This window comes from Drosophila tropicalis, unplaced genomic scaffold, assembly GCF_018151085.1.
Source record: "Drosophila tropicalis isolate 14030-0801.00 unplaced genomic scaffold, ASM1815108v1 contig_158, whole genome shotgun sequence".
In the NCBI taxonomy this organism is placed as follows: Eukaryota; Metazoa; Arthropoda; class Insecta; order Diptera; family Drosophilidae; genus Drosophila; species Drosophila tropicalis.
Window position 1 is genome coordinate 12,938,766 of NW_027172602.1, and position 24,378 is coordinate 12,963,143.

Below are 24,378 nucleotides of genomic sequence, written 5' to 3' on the forward strand. Positions count from 1 at the left end.
ATAATTTTGTTGTTGTTGGTGCTGTTTTTCTGTTAGTGCTTTGGCCGCCATTTTTGGCTTTGTTATTTATGGTCAAGCTGCCCTCTTCTGCAGCAAGTTTTGCTGCTTTTGGCCTGCATTTGACATGCGGTTGAGCGCGGGTGCAATGGAAATTCGAGTGAACAACGAGTTTGAATGTGAAGTGAAAAACGAATGGGATGAAGAGAGGGAAAAAAATTCAAAAAACAAAATGAAAAAAAAAAAAAATCAAAGAAAAAATATCAAACAAAAATCAAGCTGCAAATTTACGACAACGACTTTTTGGGCTTAAAGAGCGAGCAAACCAGATCAGTGTAATTTATAACGCATCCGGCGCCCAGAGAGACGCCCCAAAAGTATGCAACAAACGATGAATGGTGCCCCATTGGCCATGACCAGCAGCAACAACAATAACGAAATGAAACCAAACCAAACCAAACCGAAACGAGAACTGAACTGAATGAAAGAGACAGACTGCAAGAGACAGAGAGAGAAAAAGTGGGGGGAAAAACAGAATGAAAGCCGCTTACAGTAGAGAGAGAGAAAGAGGGCAAGACTAATGTGTGTTTTGTGTGTGTGTGTGCGTGTGTTGGGGCCAGCTTAGCGCATGCTAAGCCAGCCAGCTAGCAGCACAAGCTGTGCCTGTGATTTATTAGCAACAATAATAGAATTAAACAATTTAAATTAAGTTGTAGCCAAAAACCATAAACAGTCTGCCATGTAGCCAAGCCGTAAAAGTGGAGCAGCCGTGTAGGGGAAATGGATGGGGAGGGAAATGTTGTCGCATCCCTAACTGCCATTTCCCCACAATTGTTTCCCCGCTCTTCCATTCTGCACTTTCGAACAAAACACACGCAACGGGGCGTCCCACAAAATGTTTATACTCTAGACTCCCAAAAATGGGCAAAATAAACAACGAAAAATCGACAAATTCGACTGAACGAATCCGATGGAAAGTGGAAGGAATTCTACAACGATCGGTTATCGTATATAACGAGATCTTTTTTTTTTTAGTATTCCTTAGTCTTGTGATTAATGAAATGCTCCTTCGTGTCCTCGTAAACAGATTCCAGAGGAACCTCAACAAAAATTTGCACAATTTTCTAGAGTATATCGGGATTCGTTACCTTTTTTTTATCTTTAACAGCAGGCTTTGGTTGGTCTCTCTCTCTCTCTCCCTCTCATTCTATTGCTGCTTCTCTGTTTATTTTTGTTGATGTTTCGTTTATTTTTATTTTGGGGTAGGATTTAGATTTGCTAGCGGGGGCATTACAAATGCTTCCTGTGCATAAATGTGGCAGCAGTTTTCCCTTACATCTCCCACAGTTCCTCCATCATCCTCCCCTGCTGGCTGCATACCCCCTGTGCGTGTTTGTGTGTGTGTGTGTGTAAAAAGTTTTACAAAATATATTTTAGGTATATGAAAAACAAAAATAGTACGAAAAAAATAACATTGCATACTTTTAAGTGCTGGACAAAAAAATATTGCATTTTTAGTGGCCACTTTATGTTTTATTTTTTATTATTTTAAATGAAATTTGGAATTTTAAATTTGCTTATTCTTATGAGAGAGGGAGAGACACACAGAGAGAGAGAGAGAAACGGGAAAGAAACATAAATAAACGTTGATAGCGACTAATAAATATTTCTAATTCACCTAGCAAACAAAAGTGGGCAAAATAAATAAATAAATTGTATGTAGGTGGTAGCAGATTACACAGGCCGACATGATTTTTGCTGACGTTAACTTGAGAAGTGTTCCTAACTAATTCGGGTACGCTGATTCTAACTGCATACTTGGTTTTTGTCCATCACGTCTAGATTTTGTGAAATCTGGAGATTTGGGGTTGGAAAATAGGCACCCAAAAGTATACTATAGAAAGTTTATACAAAAATGTTCAACGTTTTTTACGGATTTTAAAATATTCTGTGTAAGAAAATTAGTTCTTGTTTGCACATATAACTAATAAACAATATGTTACACGCAGCAGATTCCCATAATTCTTTAAAATTTAAAAGCAGACAATTCTTGGAATTCCTATAGCATACTTTTTGGTTGAAATTTTACTCATTATAGAACTATATCCAGAGTGTAAGATATTATCCATTATAACAAAGAAATAACTCTTTAATATTTTGTAAATTCCTTTTCAATCAAGCCTAGTATATTAATAGGATAAAATAATAATGTTTTTAGTACAATATTATGCCTATATCATGGAATAATATATTGAAATATTGATCATTTTGAATAATTTGAACGCATTTTTTTCGAAATCCTGACGTGATGGAGAAAAACTAAGTACAGGGCCGTGATTAGCAGCCCCCAATTACTATAGGAGACCTATTGAACTTCAAACACTTTTTCATGACCTCAAAAATGTCGGCCTGTGTTATTAAAGGGTATTAGAACTTCGTTGCCCAAAACATTTTCAGTTGCCTATATTGAGTTGGTAGAGTTACAAAATGGGTTATGCCAAACTTCAACTTGAACTAGTTTAGTCAAAATTCAATGAACAACAGCAAGCAGAGAAAGAAAGAAAAACTGTATTGAAACCTGGCTAGTAGCCCAAAACTAACCCTCTTACCAACTCGTTCAACTTGCCTTTTGGCCAATGCCCGGTTTTTCGGATTATTCGATAAACTTTTCAATGAATATGTATGTGTGTGTGTGTGTGTGTGTGAGCGAAAGGGACATAGTTAGAAAGAGGAGAGCGAGCTGAGTAAAACTATGAGTTTAGTTTTCTGAATTCGTGCCTTTACAATGCAAAAACTAACAACGCCCAAAACGTGATTTTCGCAAAAATTTTCACAGACCAGCACAGTGCGAGAAAGAGATGGAGCGAGAGTATCAAAGAGAGAGAGCGAGATAGTCATACCAATTCTAGGGAAGATAAAACCAAACAAAATTACATGCTGTTGAAAAACGTGCTAGAAAAATGAAGCGCGAAATCAATAATAACACCCCGCACCCACAGATCCATCAGGGAATAGAGAGTGGGAGAAAGACAGAGAGAGAGAGAAGGCCCAACAACAAAAACAACAACAATAATATGTATAAAAACCTACGTGCAACATCAGTGCGGCGTCTCTTTGTGCTGTCATGCACACTAATGCAACAATAATGACAGCAAAGGCAGCCAAGCCAGGGCCAAGGGGATTGCTATTGGGATTGCCACTGAGGCCCTAAAGAACAAAAGTGTGCAAGGGGTGTAGGCGGCGGTGGCAAGGGGAAGAACAAGTGCAGTTTGTCAAACAAATCAGCGCAACTAATTGATTGTTGTGGACCAATCTGAACAATGGTCGCCCACAACGCAAAGAATCCAAGGCTAATCCCGAGTAATCCCAAAACATGCCACAATGTAATCCAGATAAAAACCAAATATACAAATATCCAAACATATATAACCTAATAGATGAATATATCTATTCAGTTAGGTCAGAATAAAGAAACTCTGAAGACAATACAACTTTAACTCTTGAGAGGTTTCAAGTTTTTGCATTTCTTTTAAGTGAAATTCCAAAAATTTTCCTTTCTTTTATATGTTTAGATACTAAAATCCTCAAACGATTGAGATAAACTTTCGATTAATGTGCAATTACTTTTGTAGTCGATTGTTTTCATCAATTATGCGTATAACTGAGCTGCTCCACCTTGTGTTTATTTTCCCCTTTTTGGTTTTTCTATTGTCTCATCATCATGCAACCCTCTCACATTCATCCATCACCCACGTGCCCCTTGTGCCACTTTTCCCCTTGTTGTGTTTGCCGTGCATTGGAGCGCGATGCAAACGCCTCCATAGAAAGGAAAATTGTGCAAAAAACAAAATCAAGGCAAAAAATAGAAAATAAATCGTGTATAAAATATTGTTCAAGGGGTTTGTGGAGCTTCAGAAAATTCGTTTGACAGCGTTTTTCGTAAATTTTTCTCTTGCCAGCCAAAGGGGAGGGCATCATCCCGTGGTTCAGCTCTGTGATTTTACCCCTCTTATTGCTCATGGCTCATATGTGTTCCCCTTCTCTCTCTGAACGTCACCTTGCAGGCGTGATTACCTGAAAGCTAGCCCCTGGCCATGCCCCAAGTAAGCCCTCCCCTCCATGGACACACAAACAGGACATGCGAAAAAAGAAAATTTAATAAAAGCGCAAATTAATTTTGCGTCCAACCCTCGTTTGTTGTTTTTTTTTTCTCTCCCACCCCCTCACTAACGCTCTCTCGTTCACTCTTAGACTATCTCTTTCGTTATTTCTCTACTTGCCCTTTAGTTAGATACAAGTTTTTGTTGCTGCTTCTCTTTCTTTCTACCTCCCTCCCTCCCCCCGGATACCCCTGCACATCCTGTGCTTACTCTCTTCTTGCTGCTGTTGTTGTTTGTGTTGTGCCAAAGTTTTTGGGTTTTTGCCGAGTTTGAGTTTGGCGCTGGGCTCTGGCGCTTAATTTATGGTCTCTGGGGCGCTGTCTACAGATTTATGCATAATTTGTAAATGAAAGTCAGAAACTAATTAAATTGATTTGCCTCTGTTCCTTTTTACGTACTTCTCTCTGCCATCTCCACCATTCGCCTCTATGCTCGTTTCCTTTGACGTTGGCCCTTCTCTTGCCGCTTGCTTCTCCGTCTATTTCGCCTAGAGACATCACCAGCAGAAAGGCAAACGCATCGCAAAAAAAAAAAACCGGAAAGAAAGAAAACTAAAATGCTAAAAGAATGCGAAAAACATTTTACACACTGAAACAGTGTGAGTGAAGAATGAAGGGGGATGAGGGGCATACACACACAGAACAGAAAGAGTTCTCTGGGGAGTCCTTTTAAGTGGAAAACTTTATTCTATACTTATACACACAAACACACGAACACACTCACATCTATATGTCCATGTATGTATGTAGTTATGGCATAGAACTACATATGTAACTAATTTGGCATAGCATGGCAAAAAAAGAGAGAGAGAAGACCTAATAAGGAACTCAAACTCCATTGAATTGATGAGATTTTGGGGTAATGTATTTAAGGATTTCCTTTGGTGTGACCAGACAACTACTTTGATGTCCTTTGCTCTGTCTACTCTGACATTCTTTCGGTTTCTATGGATGCAATATATTCGATTAATTTATCGATCGCTGACCATGGATAAGGCGTTTCAAAAGAAGCAGTTGAGTGTAAGTAATTAAAGATTTAAATAGTGCCAAACTTTATCTTAAGGCACTTGATATTTTGTTGCAGGTTAATTCAGTTTACCTTACCGATAACTGTTTTGTTGTCTTTGCAAGGCAAAAGGTAAAACTCATTGGTGTTTGATTTAAACATATAAGTCTATTTCTACCATATACACACACACAAACATGTGAGATGAATTTCAGTTGAACTTCGTTCTCTAATCAGCTATCAGTTACCGTACCAGACTCTACCTTTCTCTGTCTCCGTCTCTCTCTTTCTCGCTACGTCTCTCTTTATCTTTTTGCTCAGCTGGCGGATGATGATGATTCTGCGAAAACGAAACCAAAGCAAAGCAATCCAAGCGCAATGACTCTCCTACCCCAACCTCTCAACCCTCAACCACCTACCCACCTATCTACGTAGCCCTTCACCCACTCTCCAGCAGCAAAAAAAAAAAAAAAGAAAAAACGCCTTTCCGCCGTCATGTGACTAATAACACCCCGAGGGACCAGCAACAAGACGACATGCGGCAGGCGGCAAGCGTGGGTAGAATGGCATAGAGGGAGGGCCAGGGGGGAGAGACTGTGCCAATGATCAAAGCGTTTTTCACTCTCTGCTCTGGGTTCATCCTTTTATTTTATATTTTTTGCTTCTTGGTCTACCCTGGAATAAGTAGTGTATACCCACTAAAAGTCATATATACTTGAATAGTAATAATCATGGCCAGAATTACATGTTCATTATCACAGAAAATAGAGCGAGTGCCGCAAAGTTAGGATACATTCAAGGGTATGTCCTCGTCGTTCCTTTGACTTGACGTTCAAGGGTTTTCCTTTTGGTTTTTTGCTGTTCAAGAGTCGTCCACGTCGGCGGCGTCAGCATCGCCACGCTAAATTTTGTTATGACGGCGGAATTAATATTATTAAGGGGCGATTTTCTGCCTGGCCTTTTTTTTGGTTTTTGTTTTCGTTGAGTTGATAATTTTGCAGCGCCAACAGCAAAGAGAAAAGCAAAAAGGATGAGGCTGAAACGGGAATGGGAATGGGGCTTGGGTCGGGTTGGGGGAAGCGACGTCATTATCAGTAAATGCCGCACGCCGCATGCCGCTTTTGTTTGACAAAAACCTTTACCCCCCCCACCCCGAAACCTCTCCTCCTTCAGGCATTCTGCGCACTTCACCCTCATCTCTGTAGTAGATATCGACCATAAGCAAGCCCCTTTAGAGCCATTCTTTGTTGGCTCTGATTTTGTGCTACGTTTTCATGTTTATGGGCTTATTAAATATTTACAGTTTTGGCAAAGTTTGAAAAGCGGCTTTAATTGCTGTCACTTGCAAATTAATTATTTACACACACACACACACACACAAACACATATATATAGAGCGAGACAATTAATGAGTGAGTAATGGAAAGCCAGAGAAAGAGACGGATCTTTACAAATAGTTCAGGCTTTAAACTTAAACCGCCAATTCAATACTGAAAAACTATGACGAACAAACTCAAATAGTTCTAGCATTAAAGACATCATAGGAAATCCTTTATGATAGAATTGATCTGCAGCTGTCTAATATGTGCCACCTTAATCTTTTTGAAGAACTCTGTTAGATCGATAAGTTTAACTAAATGATGGCCAATAAGAAAAGCATTAGAAAGAAGATTGTAAGCATCAGACTACCTATTAAAATGTTATACCTCTTGAAAATCTTGCTCTTAAACCTAAAGCTTAAAATTAACCAAAACAACTACATCATAATTTTAAAGATTAGTCCAAATTAATTTGTTTTTAAATTGTTTCAAAACTCTGCGAGTTGTTTTTTCGTAATCCACGCAGCTCAGCAGGACGAAGGACTTTTTAATTATCTGACATTGCGGAAAGGCAAGGATTAGAAGGCGTTTAGAAATTAGTTGCTGGGTTCTCCGAAAGACCGCGTCGAGAGCTAAGATGGACCACCTGCTGACCCACCCTAAAACATATTTTGATTGAATTTTTCCTATATATATATATATATATATATATATATCATTTTTAATGTATTGCAATACAAAATCAATCGAGCTAATAACGGAAATTGCAAGAAACCAATGGCAAAAAAAGGCAAGGCAAAGCGAAAAAGGCAATCTCCAGACAAGGGCTGGGCAAAGCAATTTTCCCCTTCCACAAAAGAAACAAGAACACAGCGGGTTGTCGCCCTCTCTCTTTTGCCTGGACACGTGGCCAAAATACATCGGAGAAAGGATATCTCATATATACATATACATATATATGGAATAAATCGATGTATGAATGGGCAAAAGTTTTCATTTTGCACGAGGCATAAATTGAATTAGATGAGGCAGATTGCAGCTGCAAGTGCAAGAGCCACCACCACCACCGAGCGGACAAGCATCCCCCATCTGACAAGTGGTCACCCCAGGAATCTCTCGGAGGGTGACAGAGGGAGGGTCAAAGAGAGAAATCATAAATAAATGTGGGGCGTGGCAGATCCAGCAAGGCATATATACACACATATGTACATACATATATGAATATGCCATTGACCGCGCCCTCAAGTTAATTTGCAACATAATCTTTTAATCTGGTTTTTGTGTGTCAAATGCAGCCGTGGACAAAAAAAGGTGAAAAGGAAAGCATCAGAGGGAAATCCATCAGGCACCGCCACCACCAACAATTTCGTCCTTACGGCCAGATTCAACCCTTCGCACTGCTGGTGGTGGCGATTTTTCTCTGTGACGCAAAAAAAAGAAAATTTCATTAGTTCCGTGTCCATATGATCGTATGATGATGATGATGATGACGATGATGATGATGAGGACCCAAAATACAAAAAAGGGCAGAGAGAAAGAAAGAGAGAGAGAGAGAGAGAGAGAGAGAGAGAGAGTGAGTGACTTAGAGGGGTGCGCGGGGTTAGGCCATACATCAAATGCCTTGTCCTGCCCTTTTTTCTAGGTTCATTAAATACTTCCGACAAACATTAATCCTTTTGTTTTGCCCGCCGCTTCATTTTTTTGAGAACTTTCCATCTAATTGGCCAATTAGGTTTAGGCGGGTTTCAAGTGGCCCAATAATTAATGTCACTCTTTCACACATCATTCCACTGTACATCAATTTATCTATCTGAATATTGATTATCAAAATCATCGTTTCAATTAAAATTCCTTTTCTACCCATATTGACAATGTAAGGGAAAAAAAACCAAGAAAATTGCACACATCGATTGATGTGTGTATATACCCTAGGCAGGGTATAGACGAATGGAAGGAAGTTGGAGACAAATATGAGATGAGAGGGCTGCTTGTCGAAAAGGACCTGCAAAGTATCCTTAATGCCTGCTCCATTAATATTTTTCGCATCGTTAATTTCATAGGGTAACCACAAGATCGGCTATATTCAATATATTTGGGATGCCAGTTTTTCTTTTCTATTTTTGGCTTGATTTACTTTAATCTGAAAATCATTTTCTCTTCTTTTTTGGTCTGCTCAGTTCGTCGTCATTTAACGGGTATGTGGAGCCTGTGCTTATCAATGGAGGGATAAAAATGGAAGCACAAAAAAAGCCGTTCACTGTGTGTGTGTGTGTGTGTGTGTGTGTGTTGCCGAAATTCATCAAAATCCAATCAATCTTTCATTTAAACATTTTCATTTCGGCTCGTTGCGTTGAATGAAAATCTATACAGAGTCAGTAAGAGAGCGAGATAGATGTATGCATACATAGATGGGAGTGGCGCACGGTGAAGGTAGAGAAAGGTGGAGACCCTCAACATCACCCCTCAGTGCTGTCACCCCTCGCACCGACCAGCGGTAGGCAAAAATGGCAAAACAAAGAAAAATACGCAGTAAAGCGCAAATATTTGCGCGTATAAAATTGGGGATGATGACGATGAGAAGCAGATAAAGAACTACGGGATATGAACAGAGACCAAAAAAGGAGAAAAAAAGAGAGGAAAGAGACTGAGAGAGAGAGAGCTGGGCATAGGTTAAAAAATAAACCTTCAAGGAGTAGGAGAACAAACAACAAAAGGTCCTTGCTTCTCCTCTCCTCTCTCTAAAATATAGAATATTAAATAAAATTTTAAAGGAAAACACATAACTAAGACAAAAAGATAAAGGAGTGAAAGAGATCTTGTTTTTGTTAAGAATAAGATCCAAAAGAATGAAAAATGAATTGATAAAGGATATAGGATCTCAAACTCTGTTTTCAATAGCTACAACTACTAAATACAACAACTTCTTTGACTAATATGTTTAAATCTTTGATGAGGATTGGCAAGGCACAAATGTGGGCGCTGAGAGCTGGGCCATCAGCTAAATTACTTGTTCTCTTAGGGCAGCAAAAGTTTTCAATAAACAAACCACAAAAAATTCAAAAAAAAGAAACGAAAAACCAAAGCAGAAAATCGGCCCAAAAATGAAAGTGAAACTTGAAATTAATTCTGTGTGGATCTAACCAAAACCAACCGCCCACAGACTCCTCCAGCCCCTCCACATCAGCCATCTCCCTCTCTCTATTTGCATCTCTGTCAAGCCCATAGAAAATGATGAGCCTGTATAAATACTCGACGGCAAAGCGAAAGGGAAAAAAAACAACACAAGGGAACGGAAAAGCAAACCCAAAAACTGAAGACCCAAAAATTGTGGGGCATAAATCATATGCCCAATACAATTTTATGACGCATCCATGGCCACTATGAACTGCCCAGCTCCCATCCAATTCCAAGTAACGCCCCAACCCCCAACTCAGCCACTCCGCTCCTCTTCCCCGCAGCAAGCATCACAGTCGCGCGAAAGTCAAGGAAAGGAAAACCATCATAAGAAGGAAGAGAAAAAAGGCAGATGAAGGTTCATGGCAAGGCAAGGGGGCGGGGCGGTGAGAGGATTCACTGTTAGTCAGGATATTTACCGCTATGTATGTATGTATTTAAAGCTTAATCCCAGAGACCAAGTCCAAGAAAAGCATGAATTTATAATTAAAAGTAAATTAAAAGTAAATAAAAAGATAAGCAACACAACATAACAAGGGACAAAGAAAACAACATCAACACTCCAACAACAACAACAACAGTCGAAAAGTATCTCTCGGATATAAATGGAAACAAGTTTTGCTTTCGCATAATGAGACAAAGAGAAAAGGAGCGAGCAAAAGAGAGAGGGAGAGAGAGGTAAGATGAAACGGAACGAGGAGTTGGATTGGTCAATGGCCAGAAATCAAAATTAAATTTCTGCCGTCAGCAAATTGCAATTAACAGACGATGTTAAATCGAAATGTTAACTTTCTGTTAAGTCAGAGTAGTTTCCCATAGGTTTTTTGTATACCCTACAAATTTTGAGTTGGTCAGTGCAGTTCTCATTGTGATAAAAGGGCTAAAATTGGGAGTTTCATTTGAAAATGCTCTTTCTTTGCATGATTTTTGACATTTTTCACTTCTTGTGGGGAAAACTCATTTATAGTCCTTCAGATTAGATCAGATTAAAGTCCAATTTTCTTTTCGAAGGATAGAGAGATAGAGAAAGTTAACAAAGGGTATCGAAGGATTCGTTGTGACCCTTGTTTGGCCTTCTTTTGTGAGTTATCTTAGCGATTTCAGGGAAAAATGGTGTCAACGCATAATCAGATACACTGACCTCCTCCTCTCTACCACCCAGGCACCACGCAGCTTCTCCAGGATAAATTTGAATATCTAACAAGGATAAAGCGGGGGAGTGGGTGGCCCTTAACATCAACCCCCTAGCCTAGAAGTAGGTTAATGTGCGACGTAGTAGAAGAAATGTCGATAAAAATATATATTGGATCTTCAAGCTGTCTGTCTGTCTATGTCTATGTGTGTATGGCTCAGTGTGTGTGTGTGTGTCTAGGCAGACGAAATTTAAAATTCTAATTGCTGTGTGTGTGTGTGTGTGTAAAGGTATAGAAACTCCCTCTCCTTCCAACAACCACATCCCTACAGCTCTCTCATGCCATGAACAACTTTGGCCAAGCAAAATGAATAAAACATTAAATCGGATTATAGAATTTTGCATTTTTCTTTTCTTCTTTTTTTTTTTTTTTTTTTTGGAAATTAACATGTTTATCCTGACAAAAGGAATTCAAGTTTCGCCAGCAGTTAGGCTCAAAGCAATTGCAAATCAGTTTGGTTTATTCTTCTTCTTTTTCTGGCCTACCTGATTTTACGGGAAAATTCATTATATTTTTATACCATACACCCATAGGGTGAAATGGTATATTAAAGTCGCCAAAATGTATGTAACAGGCAGAAGGAAGCTTCTCCGACCCTATAAAGTATATATATTCTTGATCAGGATGAACAGCCGAGTCGATCTAGCCATGTCCGTCTGTCCGTCCGTCCGTCCGTCCGTCCGTCCGTCCGTCCGTCCGTCCGTCCGTCCGTCCGTCCGTCCGTCCGTCCGTATGAACACGCAGATCTCGGAGACTATAAGAGCTAGAGCCACCAAATTTGGTATGTATACTCGTGTATTATGCACGCGTACAGAGTTAATTGGAATTTCGGCCACGCCCCCTTACGCCCCCAGGAATCACATAAAACTATTTTTCTTAAAAAGTATAACAGCTAGAGACATCAAATTTATTTTGTATACCCGTTTAGTTAGCGCGCAAAAACTGATTGTTCAAACTTTTTGCCACGCCCCCTTACGCCCCCAGGAATCACATAAAACTGTTTTTCTTAAAAAGTATAACAGCTAGAGACATCAAATTTAGTATGCAGATTAGCTTGATAGACGCGCAGATATTGGCTATTTAAAAATTTTGCCACGCCCACTTCCGCCCCCGCAAATTAAACAAAACTGATTTTCTCAAAAACTAACAAAGCTAAAGTCACCAAATTTAGTATGTACACTGGCTTAGTATGCGCGCAGGGTACATCTATTTTCATATTTTGCCACGCCCACTTCCGCCTCCATATTTAAGAAAAAACCGATTTTCTCCTGTAGATTTTTGACTATCGCATTCAAATTCGGCAGACTAATTATTCTTATCTATTTCTACAAAACTACCGAATTTTATTGAAATCGGACTAGAAACATGCAAAATATGCGTATGAACGTATTTTACAAAGCCGTCCACAAGGCCAGAATTGGCCGTTGGCTAGTGGCGGCGCTAGAGTGCTCGTATGTTCGTAGAGTGAGCGAGATAGCACATACTATGAAACATGTAAAAACAATTTAATAGACATACATTTGGTTTTCGAAATTTGAAATATTTGTTTCGCCTGGTGTATGGTATACCCAAGTCGACGAGTCGACTTACTTGCTTCATTTTACTGTTGAATGTATCCCAATTGGAATTTCAAAATATTTGCAGTCCAATTGCAGTTTAAGCTTGATAATATCATAAACCCTTTTGGTTTCTGTTTCTCTTGTTTTTTTCTGGTCTTTGCCGACGGCAGCTGTCAGTTTATGGGCCTTGAATCAGATACAGATACAGATACAAAGACAAACACAAACACACATATATGCAGATAGAGATACATGCGATGCGTTGAGTTTGTTGCTTGACTGACTGACTGACATCCGTTTGAAGTGACATAATAAGATTAGAGTTTGAGTTTGAGTTTGTGTTACAGGGGGCGAGATAGAGTGTATGTGTGCTTGCGTGAATACATGTGATACGCACCAGATACTCTAGCCGTTTGGAACTGAGATTTGTGCCATGTATTTCGTTTCACATCTGCCAAAGCGTGAGGCATGCGGCATGAGGCATGAAACATTGTTATAAAAGAGAAAGAACCACTGAATGGGTTGGAGTAGATGGATAGATGGCTGGATGGATGGCTAGATGAATGGATGATGGCAACAGTTGCTCGCATCGTGGTCTATAATTAAGCCCAAAATTGGTTCAAACAAATTGCCGACAGGGTCGCTAATTATATGCTGCGACTTATGCATACAAGATACATTACCGAATAGGGTTTCAAGCGGGGAAGGGCGTCAAACAGAAGGAAATGCTTAAAATGCTTTTCCGATCGTCATCAAACTCAACACACACACACACACACACACACAGGAAAAAAACAAAAGTTTCCATAAACTTATGATATTTATTACATGACAAAACTGAGGCTTCAACTCGCCTTCCTCTCTCTCTCTCTCTCTCTCTATACCATGCTGTGACTGGCATATGTAATTAGCCTTTACTGTCTGTAACTCTATGTGTGTCTCTCTCTCTCTTTTCCTCATCTCCTCTTTCTCTTTCTTCCATGATTTTATTTGCCAAAAATGCACAAAAGGCAAATCATTTTTTCATATGAAATATGCAATCATTGTAGAGAAATGCATTTCCCCTTTTTGAATTATATAAGAAACATTTGCACACTGAGAGAAATAATTAAGACTTGAAGAAGATGATGGGTGCTTATGCAGATAACTTATCATCCAATTTGATAATGAAACCCTGTTAAGCTCTAGCTATCGAAATTTTTATCGGTAATCTCGTTAAATGAATGCAATAAAATACGAAAAATTCGATTGGTTTTTCATAATTTATCCTTGATGTACATATTTTAAGTAAAATTTGTTACACATATTAAAAATTGTGAAACTTTGGCGTTGAACAGAATAAGGAAAATTCCCTTTGAGGCTCTTATCATACCCGTGCATATTTTAGGCTTATGCCAGCCTCGTCCTGGCTCGTCACATCTTGGGATGTGTCTTTGTCTTGTCTTGTCTCTTGTCGTTTCGGTTCGTAGCTCCAAACATAATCTCAATCGTATTTGTCATGATTCTTATCTTTGGACCAAAGTTTGTCGTTGCTGTCCTGGCACCTAATTATGCGTTGTTACGCTCACATGCATATAAATGTGAAAATCAAGAAGCCAATTTCACCACCCTCGAGCTCCAAGACCGCCCCCTTCTCATTTACATCCCCATTCATCCATACATATATCCCTATCCTCGCCTCATCCTGTCGGCCATTCTCCATCTGCCCACTCCATCACGCTGTCTCTCTCTCTCTCTCCCACTCTCGCTCTCTGTCTATAAGAAGGAAAAAAGTCATTAAAATGTAATAAATTAGGGCAACGTAAGAAGAGAGAAAGTGCTTTTGATTTTCATTTTCAGTTTTTCTCTCCTCTACCCTGTAAACATGTGTAGTTGGTGGGGTATATGGAGATCTATAGGAGTTTTTCCAAATCATCGGCCGACAGGTGGCGCCTTGTGCAAGTGCATATATTTCCCACCAACCGAAAATTCAATCTTCTCTTATCTATAGGGTATAACACGAGGTCGACTTAACAAAGCAATTCATTTGGTTTTCCTATCTCGGTTTTTGCTCTCTCTTTTTTTTTTTTTGTTGCTCTGATGAAAAGTGTATTAAATTGATTTCACTTGATTTTGCTGCTTGTATTTTATTTATTATGTTAGAAGCTGGCAAAATGGAGAACTGCAAATGGTGGTTGGAATCCATGGGTGGATGGGTGGTTGGGTGCTTAGATGGTTTGTTAGATGGTCGGGTAAGTAAGTAGATTCATTTCGCATTATTGCAAAATCTACATAGAAGCGGCATTATAATACACGTTTTCTTTTTCTCTTCTTTTTTTTTTTTTTTTTTGGTAATGAATATCACGCGCTGCTTATTAAACCTTACGCATGGCTGAAAAATAGAAGAAGAAATGGGTGGCAGTGAAACGAAGGAGATGGGGAGGGGTAGCTATGGGGTGCAGACAACGTGCCTGTTTAGGTAATTTAAGCTAACAATTTTTCGTGTGTTGAGAGAGAGGAAGAACGAAGTAGAGACTCACATGTTTATACACTTTGAAAAGTGACACTTTCTGTTAAGGAAACAAGGCTTTAGGATTTGACTTAGATGTTGAAAAGGATTTCTCACTATTCAAGGTATTTAATCATCTAAAAAAGTCCTTTAAAGAACTTAGAAATTTCCTATGTAGGATAGTTTTAATCACAACTCACTTTAGTTAGATCGATTACATGAATTCTCTATGCCATTGTATTCCATTTGTTGTAGAATTGGACTTTTTCTGCCAGTGTGGCAAGGTTTCTCTCTTTCGGTTGTTTTCTTTATTTTATTTTTGCTGACTTCCTGAACAAGAACAAGGAAAGGTGGACCAAAAAGTGAGCCAACATAAAAAGGGGGTGCGCGTTGGCATGGGGGGTTTTGTGGGTGTGTGTGAGTGTGTGTGTGTGTGTGCGTGTGCGTGTGTATATGGAAGTTGTTTGGGGCAAATATTACAAAACACAAACGCCTGTTTCCGTTTTACTAATTCGTATGCTGTTTGCATTTGCATTTTGTAGGCAGAGAAACCAGAAACCATGACCAGGCCAGAAAACAGAACCAGGACCAGGACAGGAGTAGGTCTGGGGGGTTGGGTGGCATAGGGGTAGGGTATGGAGGTGGTAGAGTATGCGTGCCTGCGACATATATATGAGAAATATCCTTAAGCTAAACGAGTAAGCGAGATAGCTATATGTTGGTGGGGAGAATAGCTAGAGGTGGTCCGTGGAGGGGAATGAGGACGAGTGTAAACGCGAAATCGAAAATATCACCAACGTCATTCGCCCTCCCCTGGCCACCACTCGCCCTCCATCGCCCTCTACACACAGGCACAAGATGCGCCCCCATTTCATTTTGCATAGCTCAAAAGCAAAGTGCCAAAATGGTTATAAAAAAAGAAAAAGGCGGGTGGGTTATTGGGGATGGGGGGAGTGCAAAAGGAAATTCATGCATATGTGAGTGAAGGGGTGGGGCATGGTGGTTGGGTGTGGGGTATGAGGCGGATTTTTGGAGTTGGCAGGCAGCGGAAAGCGTTGAAATGTGCTACAAATTGAATTTTATTGAAACGTGTTTGAAATTTTTCGTCAGACATTTTACCGTTGAAATAGGTAGAGAATACATAGCCAGCAAGAAAACGAGTAATGGAAGAAGGGGGAGGGTGGGCGATGCCCCCTCGAGCTTTTGCTGTTCTTTTTTTCCTTTGTTTTTCTTTCCTGTTTTTTTTTTTTTTTTGCCATTGTAGAATGCAAATAGACAATCGCCAAGTGTCACACGAAAAAAAAAGAAAAGCGAAACGAAACGAAACGAAAATGTTCTGGGCATTTTGACAGGCCCGAAGAAAATTAATAAGAGAGAGCCAAGAGAGTTGCCAAAAGCTGTAAGGACAAAATAGTCATTTCTACCTTTCAACAAACAAAACATGGAATGCAATGACAACTCTGCCAGTTTTCTCATTTTCAGTGTTACCAAGTGACACTAGAGAAACAGGCAAATCAAATGTCAACTAATTCAAGTAGGCGGCGTTTTCACTCATTTCTCTACTTGCTGGATTGAAAATTTCATTCTAGTCATTCATTGTTATGCCTTAGCACAGGCATCAACATCATTCGGATACTAAAACTAAACAAAATTTTCAAGTGAATAACACAAAGAAAAAAAAAAAAAGTGAGTGCAAATAAAAATGTGCAAGTATAATTCTTCTGATAAATTATTTGGTTCTTTTCTAGGTTTTGGATGCTGCCGCAACAAAAATGAAAACATCTACTACTACGCCATGACATGACAAGTCTAGGATAAGATGAGACACCTCTACACTGGGGAAATCCACATAGGTTAAACATCGATGTAAGCTGGACACTCTAGGATAAGATGACACACGCTATACACACTCAGATGCTATTCGACATCTCTGTCGAAGGAACCGGAACTCCAGGAATTCGGATCTGTGTCCTTGCATCTTGATGATGAACTCAACACTACTAATATGTTTACTAATATGCTGCTGTTATTGGAAAACTAGTAAACTAGTCTGTTGTAAATTGCATTGCATTTCATCATTTGAAGGACTTCAGAGTAGTAGAAGGGTCTAAGGCGTTATCGCTAAAAAGTGAATTGGTTTTTTCATAGAGCTGTCAAGGCAGTCCACTTGACTCTCTAATCGGGGCAGGGGTTAAGCGCCTATTATCGTTTAGCTGAGAGCCAATGAAGAAAACCCTTTTGAAATGGCTTCATCTCAATTTGGAATTGGGATTATCCAAAGACACGACGCGGTAAGGCACGGCATGGCACGATTTGCTCTCGGTAGCTGAATCATCATCATTATGATGATGCACACAAAATCTCTCGCCTCTTTCCTTTCATCGTAACTAATCTAGGTAACGATAGTCAGGTAGCTCCTAATGATTTGTATGGCCTATGGCCTAAGCAGAAGGTAAGCAGAGGGATGCAGGGGGGGACCTAGAAATCGGGAGGCGTTTCATTAGCCAAAGTGCCGACGACGACAACGACGACGAAGGAAGACAATGACAAATGTCTGGAGAGGAGAACAAATATACTTCTTGCCCTTTTCTTATTTTTTTGTCTCACTGTCTTCTTTTTTTTGTTTTCTTCCTGTTTCCATTAAAATATCGACAACTTTGAAATTAGTTGATTTGTATATGGTAAATCATGGCTAGGCGAATTGGGGCTGTAATGGGAGGTGGCTGAAATTGAGTATTACTGCTTTCATCAGGTAGATTCTGGCCAAAAAAAAAAAAACAAAAATGGCAGAAACGGAGACACGAAGACTTTTGCCTTGTCAATCGGTGACTAATGTTCAGCAATTTGGCTAAGCGACAGACACGAACAAAAGGCAAAAGGAGGAGGACGGGGAGGACGAGAAGGAGGTGGCAGATGGCAGTTGAATATAGGATGAGAGATGAAAGCAAAGAGGAAGAAAGAAGAAAAGCAGCTAACGCAAAAGGACAAAATCGTTAAAATGTTAACAACAAACTGGCTAAAATAAATCAATGCGCTTTTTTCACCAGCTACCCCCCACGTCCCTGCCTCCGTATCTTTCTCTCTCCACCTCTCTTTCCTTTTCTACTTGGTTATTTATTCTCTTTCAACTTTTATTTCGTTTCGTAAACTTATGTATGTGTTTTCTGCAATTCCCCAGAGACTCAGAGGCGAATAGTGTGGGCTCAAGAAGGGGACAGCGGGAAGTTGGGGCCAGGGCCAGGGCCAGGGCCAGGGCCCGGCTTCATTGTGGGGAAGGGAGGATGACAAGAAATCCGCATTCAATTTGTTTATCACAAGACGAACGGCAAAAGGAGCGCGGAATAAAAAAGAAAAGAAAATTGAGTGAGTGTCGCCGAATGAATCAAGTGGCGGGATTGAAGTTTTCTTCGAATTCAAATTGGTGGATTGGCATTTTAATACCATGTACTCAATGCCTTATGGCGGGTGTATTAGACTGTCCCCCCACCGAAAAGGTTATATCACTTGCTCGCTGAGTCCCAATGGAAGCTAAGCGAAAGGTCACTGTCAAGATTTCTCTGTCACATCGGGAGTGCCTTTGCAAGGTGATATGGCAAATGGCTTGGGAATCGATGTGGGAAAACTTTGATCCATGACTGAGTAAGGAGTATCCTGAAGTCTTGACATGGCAAGTAAAACGCTTCATTTCGTTCTACCTCATTCTTTTTTGTTGTCATTAGTTGCATTAACTTTGCCATTGACAGTCAATTTTTGGTGTTGTTGTCAATGTTGTTTGTTGTCAATGACTGCCTGTCTGTCTGTCAGTCAGTCTATCTATCTCGTGGATTTGATGAAACACACCACTAAGAACTAGTAGAATCTCAATTATTGAAGGATCTGTGAGATGCAGGTGTCCCTGCACTTTATTAGTAGGAGAACAGATCCTTTCTCCCGGGGGTAAGGTAACGAGAAAGATAAATGGTCAAGAGTTTTTAACAGGCAATGGACGGATGACTCAAGTGGAGTGCAATGAGAAGATAATGATAATCTACCCAAATACACGCAATAAATTTTCTTACTAATTTTTGTCGCATTTGCCTCTTTCTCTTGGCATTCGTTGATGACATTGTTGTTTTGTCTTAATGAAGCTGAGCGAGAAGAGGGAGAAGACGTGGGCAGGGAAAGGAAGGGAGAGGAAAGGGAAAGAATTTTTGGTAGGAAATTTGTATGCGATAAATCAAAATGCTGTGTGTGAGTCGCACAGAGTCGTTGGGTTAAAACAAAAGGCCAAAATATGTCAAATGATTCATATTAAAGTGAACGCAAATAAATCATATGTATATATACATACATTTATATACAATACATGTACATATATGAATTTACATACATATATATTTATACATACGTATGTATAATGTATCTTCAATGTAGTTCCATTTGGATTATTTCTTAAACTGCGTAAATGTGGGTTCCTCTTGGTGTCTCCCTTTGTGTCTTTTCCCAGGGGTCAAGTTTGCGTGCAACCACCGTGTTGATATATTGATTTGTCAGGGCTACTAAATCAAGTGGGACCGACAACCGACACAGACCGTAAGAACCACATTGCACTAACAATTCTCAGAAAAACAGGAAAATGTACATATATTGTAAGTGATGGAGTTTCGAGAAGTGAATATATATATAAAGAATTGGCCGATTTTTTTCACAGATTGTAGTTTTCAAAAGTTTATGAGTTTATGTCTCAGTCTGAAAATAGTTTAGTACGGCTTCCAGAGAACAAAAGAGTTACGAATGTGGAAGTTTAGGTGGAGGATTCTACTTTGGGGCCAATGGCTCATTTGGCATAAAGCGAACGGGTCCAGAAGCAAAAGCATCTGAAGAAGAAGAAGAAGTGAAGCCAAGTAGAAACTTTCCTATAAACTTTTGTTTTGCTTTGGTTCGGTTCGGTTCGGTTCGGTTTGGTTTGGTTTGGTTTGGTTTGGTTGACTCGCCTCACGCAAATTGCACCCAAAATGTTAACCCCGGAACTGAGCAAAACTAAGCAAAATTTGTTACCACAAAATGCGTCTTGTAAGCTTATTTAACTTTATTATTTATGCAGAAATTCATGTGTGGGAGAGCGAGAGAGAGAGAGAGAGACGAAGAGAGAGTGTGTGCGTTTGCGTTTTGAAGCGCTTATTAATTTATAATACACTGCGGGAAAACTTGCCTTTTTCATTTTGCTATTGCGTTTTCAATAAAATGTTTGAACAAAAACTTTGCCATTTGCTCACTAAAATGTTTTACCACACACACACACACACATAAGCAGATGGTGTGGCAACTCATTTACATGAAATGCTGCTGAAACATTTATACCCCCAAAACACTGTACTAGTGGCAGAGCAAACAACTATATAAGGATAATGAAGAAGGAGGAGGAGGAGAAGGCGAAACAGTTCTCGTCCTTGTCCCTGCTACTCCAACTCATTCTCATTGTCTTTGCTTGTGCTCGTCCTCATCTGTGGCACACTTAAGATAATTCTAATTAATGTTACAAGGAGAGAGACAGAGGAAGAAGGGAGCTGGAAGCTGGCCGGAAAATGAGGCAAACATTGTCTATGCCAAACTGTTTTAATGCCATCCTCTCTTACATTTTTCTCAACTCTTTTTGAGACTCATAAGTTATTTAATGATTGCAAAAAGCATTCCGTTTGACTTCGACTTTGTTCGGAAACGTGAAAGTGTTGAGGTTATCTGAGTTGTGTTGGTTTTTGTGGCAGAAGGAATCTTATTAATACAAGACACACTAAAACAAACTATTCTAGTAAGCGACTTAGAACTTTCGTCCATCTATGCTAAGATCAAGGAACATCAGGAAGAAGGTGAAGAATGTTCAGACTGTCTCAGACCTACATATTTTTAGTCACCCTCTCGGCCTAGTTGAACAAAACTTAATGATGCTGATGCTAAGTAGGAGAAATTATAAATTCTAAAATTTAGCTTAGTTAATGAACTATAAGCCTAGGCGTGGAAAAGATTGATTCCTTTAAAATCTTTTAATTCTTATTAAAAATTTATTTTTATTTATATAAAAAATTGGCACCCCACACATTTCGAGTGCCTAGGGGAAAGCTTGTAGAGAAAAAAGGAAGGAAAATCACTTGACTCCTCTACTCTACTTGAAATTCAACTACCACTTTAAGCTAAACTAATGCTGATGACTATGATGAGGAGGACGATGACGATGACGACGCCAACGACGACGACGACGACGACGACGACAAAGATGAGGAAGGGAATGGGAATGGGAATGGGTAAGAGGATGAGACGGCACTCAAAAATTTGCTGAGCTGGGTGTGCGTGTGTAAGCGGAGTGAAGTTGTGAGTGAGCCTAGGGCAGGCATTGAATCAGTTTATCGAAATCTAATGAGGCGACTAGAAAGAGAACAAACACACTCACACACACACACACACACAGCAGCAAGACAATCATGTGTGTGCACATGAGTGTATGTGTGTGTGGGACAACAAAATGGCTGACAGACTGAATGGAATGGAGTGGAATGGCTCTCGTTGGCGGTAGTGGGTGATATTATTAAAGCCATAAATTCAAGTAAAAACAAATGAGCAAAGCGTTGGGCAAATGTTGTGAAATACATAACCTTAAGACGTATGTATGTGTGTGTGTGTGTGTTTTTGGGTCTAAAAGAAAGATGCTAGTTTCTGTGAGAACAAGAAACAGAAAAGACCGTCCGGTTGTAAATGCCCTTGGAAATCTCTTGGCCAACATAATGGCATAAAGCGTTGATAACAAATTTGCGCATTTCAACATGAATGAATTCTCTAGTGGGGATACAGACACACACATTTTTGGATGGAGAAAAGGGGAGGGGGGATATGTGATGCTGTGAGTGCACTCTACCAAGACAACAGTTCGTTCGTCTTTCCCTCTCACTCTCTGTCTCTCTTTTTCTCTCTCTGTTTCTCTACTTAAATGGCAAACATACGCCTTGGCCCTGTGTATGTGTGTGTATGTAAGTCCCGAGGTCCATGTCCAAGTCCGGTCACGGCATCATGTCAACATTTTGGTCCTCTGGCCGCCTTGAGAGGCACAGCTGGACAACTGATTTTCCGGCTTGGCTTGGTTTGGCCTCTCTTTCTGTGATTTTCTTTTCGGCCGCAAAGCGAAACGAAGGGAAACCGAAGGGAAAATCTGGGACTAAGAGGAAAGGGCGTAGACGACAGGCAAAAAGCCTCCCAATCATGTTGGCCTGGCCAACATAGACAAAAGAAATCAGTGACAACAACAAGAGAAGTAAGCAGAACAAAAAAAAAAAACCGATGGAAAGATGTGTAAGGGAAAAGGAAAATGCAAAAGCCAAGGACTTGGGGCCATCGTGTTGTCAAGGCTCAGGATCAGGCATCGTAGTGGTAGTCGTCGTCGTCATCGTCGTTGTTGTTGTCATCGTCGTCTCCCCTTGTTGTTGACGTTTCATTTATCGTAATCAAGTGCGCAATCAATGCGAAGAGAATTGCACTTAACGGTTTTGTGTTTTCTTCTTCCGTTTTTGCTTGGGGTGAGGTGGTTTATCCTTGCTGCTCTCGTTTTTGTTTCTTTTTATGTGTTTCAACTTCTAATTTACTTTGATTTCATGAGATGATGACTGAGTGAGTCAGTGAGTATGTCGTAAGCCTATAAAGTCACTTGAACAATTGGTCAGCAAACATGTGGGCGCCCAACGTGGGGGACGGAAGTTGCCCGATGAAATCAACTAGATTCAAGAGTCCATGCCGTGGTGGCATGTTGAATGCATTCTGAAACTAAATACTCTATTTGTTGCTATAAAGTAATACAAAATTTGTTGGCGCAACAACGTGGGGCATTTATCTTTGCATTTTTTGGGTTTAATTTTAGTCCTTTTCTTTTTTGGTGTCTGTCTCTCTGATAATGAGTTAGTTGACAAGTGGAAAGAACTGTAGTCAGCACATTTTTAAATTAGTGCCGCAGACATTGGTTTGCCCATCAGGCCCATCTCCACTCCGCCCGCCCCCATTGTGTGTGTGTGTATGTGTCTTTTTGACTGACTCTAGGCAAACTTTTCGCGCAACCCATGCACAAAAAATGAGAATAAAAAATGTTTCGCTAACCAAAAATCGTGCCCAAAACTTTGTGGCCGGCGCTTGACTGTTAGAACTTTTTGTGGCCAAAGAGTGAGAGATAGCGACTGAACGACTGACTGACTGACTGCCTGCCTGAGTCAGTGAGAGAGAGACAGAGGAGAGAGATGCATAGAAATGGTGAGATTGCAAGGGGGAATGAATCCGTTGCCATTTTTTGTTTTTCTTTATTTTTTTTTCTCTCTCTTTTTGGTTTTTGGGTTTTGTGGTCTATACAATAGAAAAGCGACGACGTTGCGCGATATTGTCAGCGAGCAAGCGAGCGCAGAGCAGGCAAAATGCAATTTTTGTAAAGCGCACCAAAAATGTCCACGAAACGACAACGAACGAAAATTGGATGAGCACTCTCTGCAGGGTTTCTTCACTCCACAATCTTTTGGTCCCCCCATTCCGCTCTTAGTAACATTCCGACCACTTTGTTCAGTTCTTTTCCCCCCATATCAGTGAACGTTGAGGAATTGGAGAGGGCATGGATGGGAAGGGTAGAAAGCATGGGTACATGGCAACTGGCAGACCAACGAAGCATACAAAATAACCGCAAACCCAAGCTTGCACATTATCTATGAATGTGGTTTTTGTTAGGTGGATCGTGGGTAGATGGGGTGGGGTGGGGAGTAGTGTAGATTGAAGTAGAGTGAAGTATACACCAAGTGGAGCTGTAAATGGGTGGGTGCCAAGGCACCACCTTCCATTTGTGTTTCATTTTTGGTTTTTTCTCGTTCATCGTTTCTAGCTAAATGTATGTATGTATGTACGTTTGCTATTTGCCTTGCAGTTGGCAGGCAGCAGGCAAACGCCAAAAAATACGCAACATGAAGGAAAAGCCAGAGCGGAAATTGTTGAGCAGAACTTAAATCTCAACGAAATTGTTTTTGGCGACAGTTTGTAGTATACATACGCCAGCCCAACTCTCCTCTCGATGTGTACTCGAGGTGGTTGGGAGGGGGTTGGTTTGAGATTTTTGTTTAGTTAGTTCGCCATTCTCGGACCTTGTTAGGCAGCTGCTGAAGTTGCAGCAATCCATGTTACAAGGCCCAATCCTCGAAAACCATCTAACTCTAGCCATTACTAGCATATACATACATACATAGTGGGTTAGGACTGCTTATCAAAACGTTTTGCAACACTTTTTCATACTCTAAATTTAATTTCTCTGCTTTTAACCTCAAAGAAATATTTTGATTTATCTTAGCATTCGTTTCATAGAGTATAGAGTATACCGCCAAGTTGATTGGGCCTTGCCTAGTTGGCAGTAGGCTTGGGTTTTTCCCGGGTGGGCAGAGTGGGTGGAGTGGTTATGTTGCAGAGATTTGTTGGCTTGGAAATTGCCCAACAAATTTC

The 24,378-nt window shown here is 40.2% G+C and overlaps 1 protein-coding gene and 1 long non-coding RNA gene across 9 annotated transcripts in view; one reads left to right on the top strand and one right to left on the bottom strand.

Annotated features, from left to right (window-relative positions):
- Positions 1 to 17,558, top strand: part of LOC137581815 (uncharacterized) — a 176,959-nt gene extending 159,401 nt beyond the window's left edge. The window contains exons 1-3 of one of the 2 annotated variants that reach the window (XR_011033239.1): positions 16,476 to 16,581; positions 16,644 to 17,186; positions 17,292 to 17,558. This is a non-coding gene — a long non-coding RNA (uncharacterized lncRNA). Of the gene's footprint in view, positions 1 to 16,475; positions 16,582 to 16,643; positions 17,187 to 17,291 lie in introns of those variants that run through there. The other variant, XR_011033240.1, reaches the window with a different exon arrangement.
- The window catches only part of Ten-a (tenascin accessory), a 250,355-nt gene that overhangs the window by 61,291 nt on the left and 164,686 nt on the right, over positions 1 to 24,378 (bottom strand). The window lies entirely within an intron of this gene.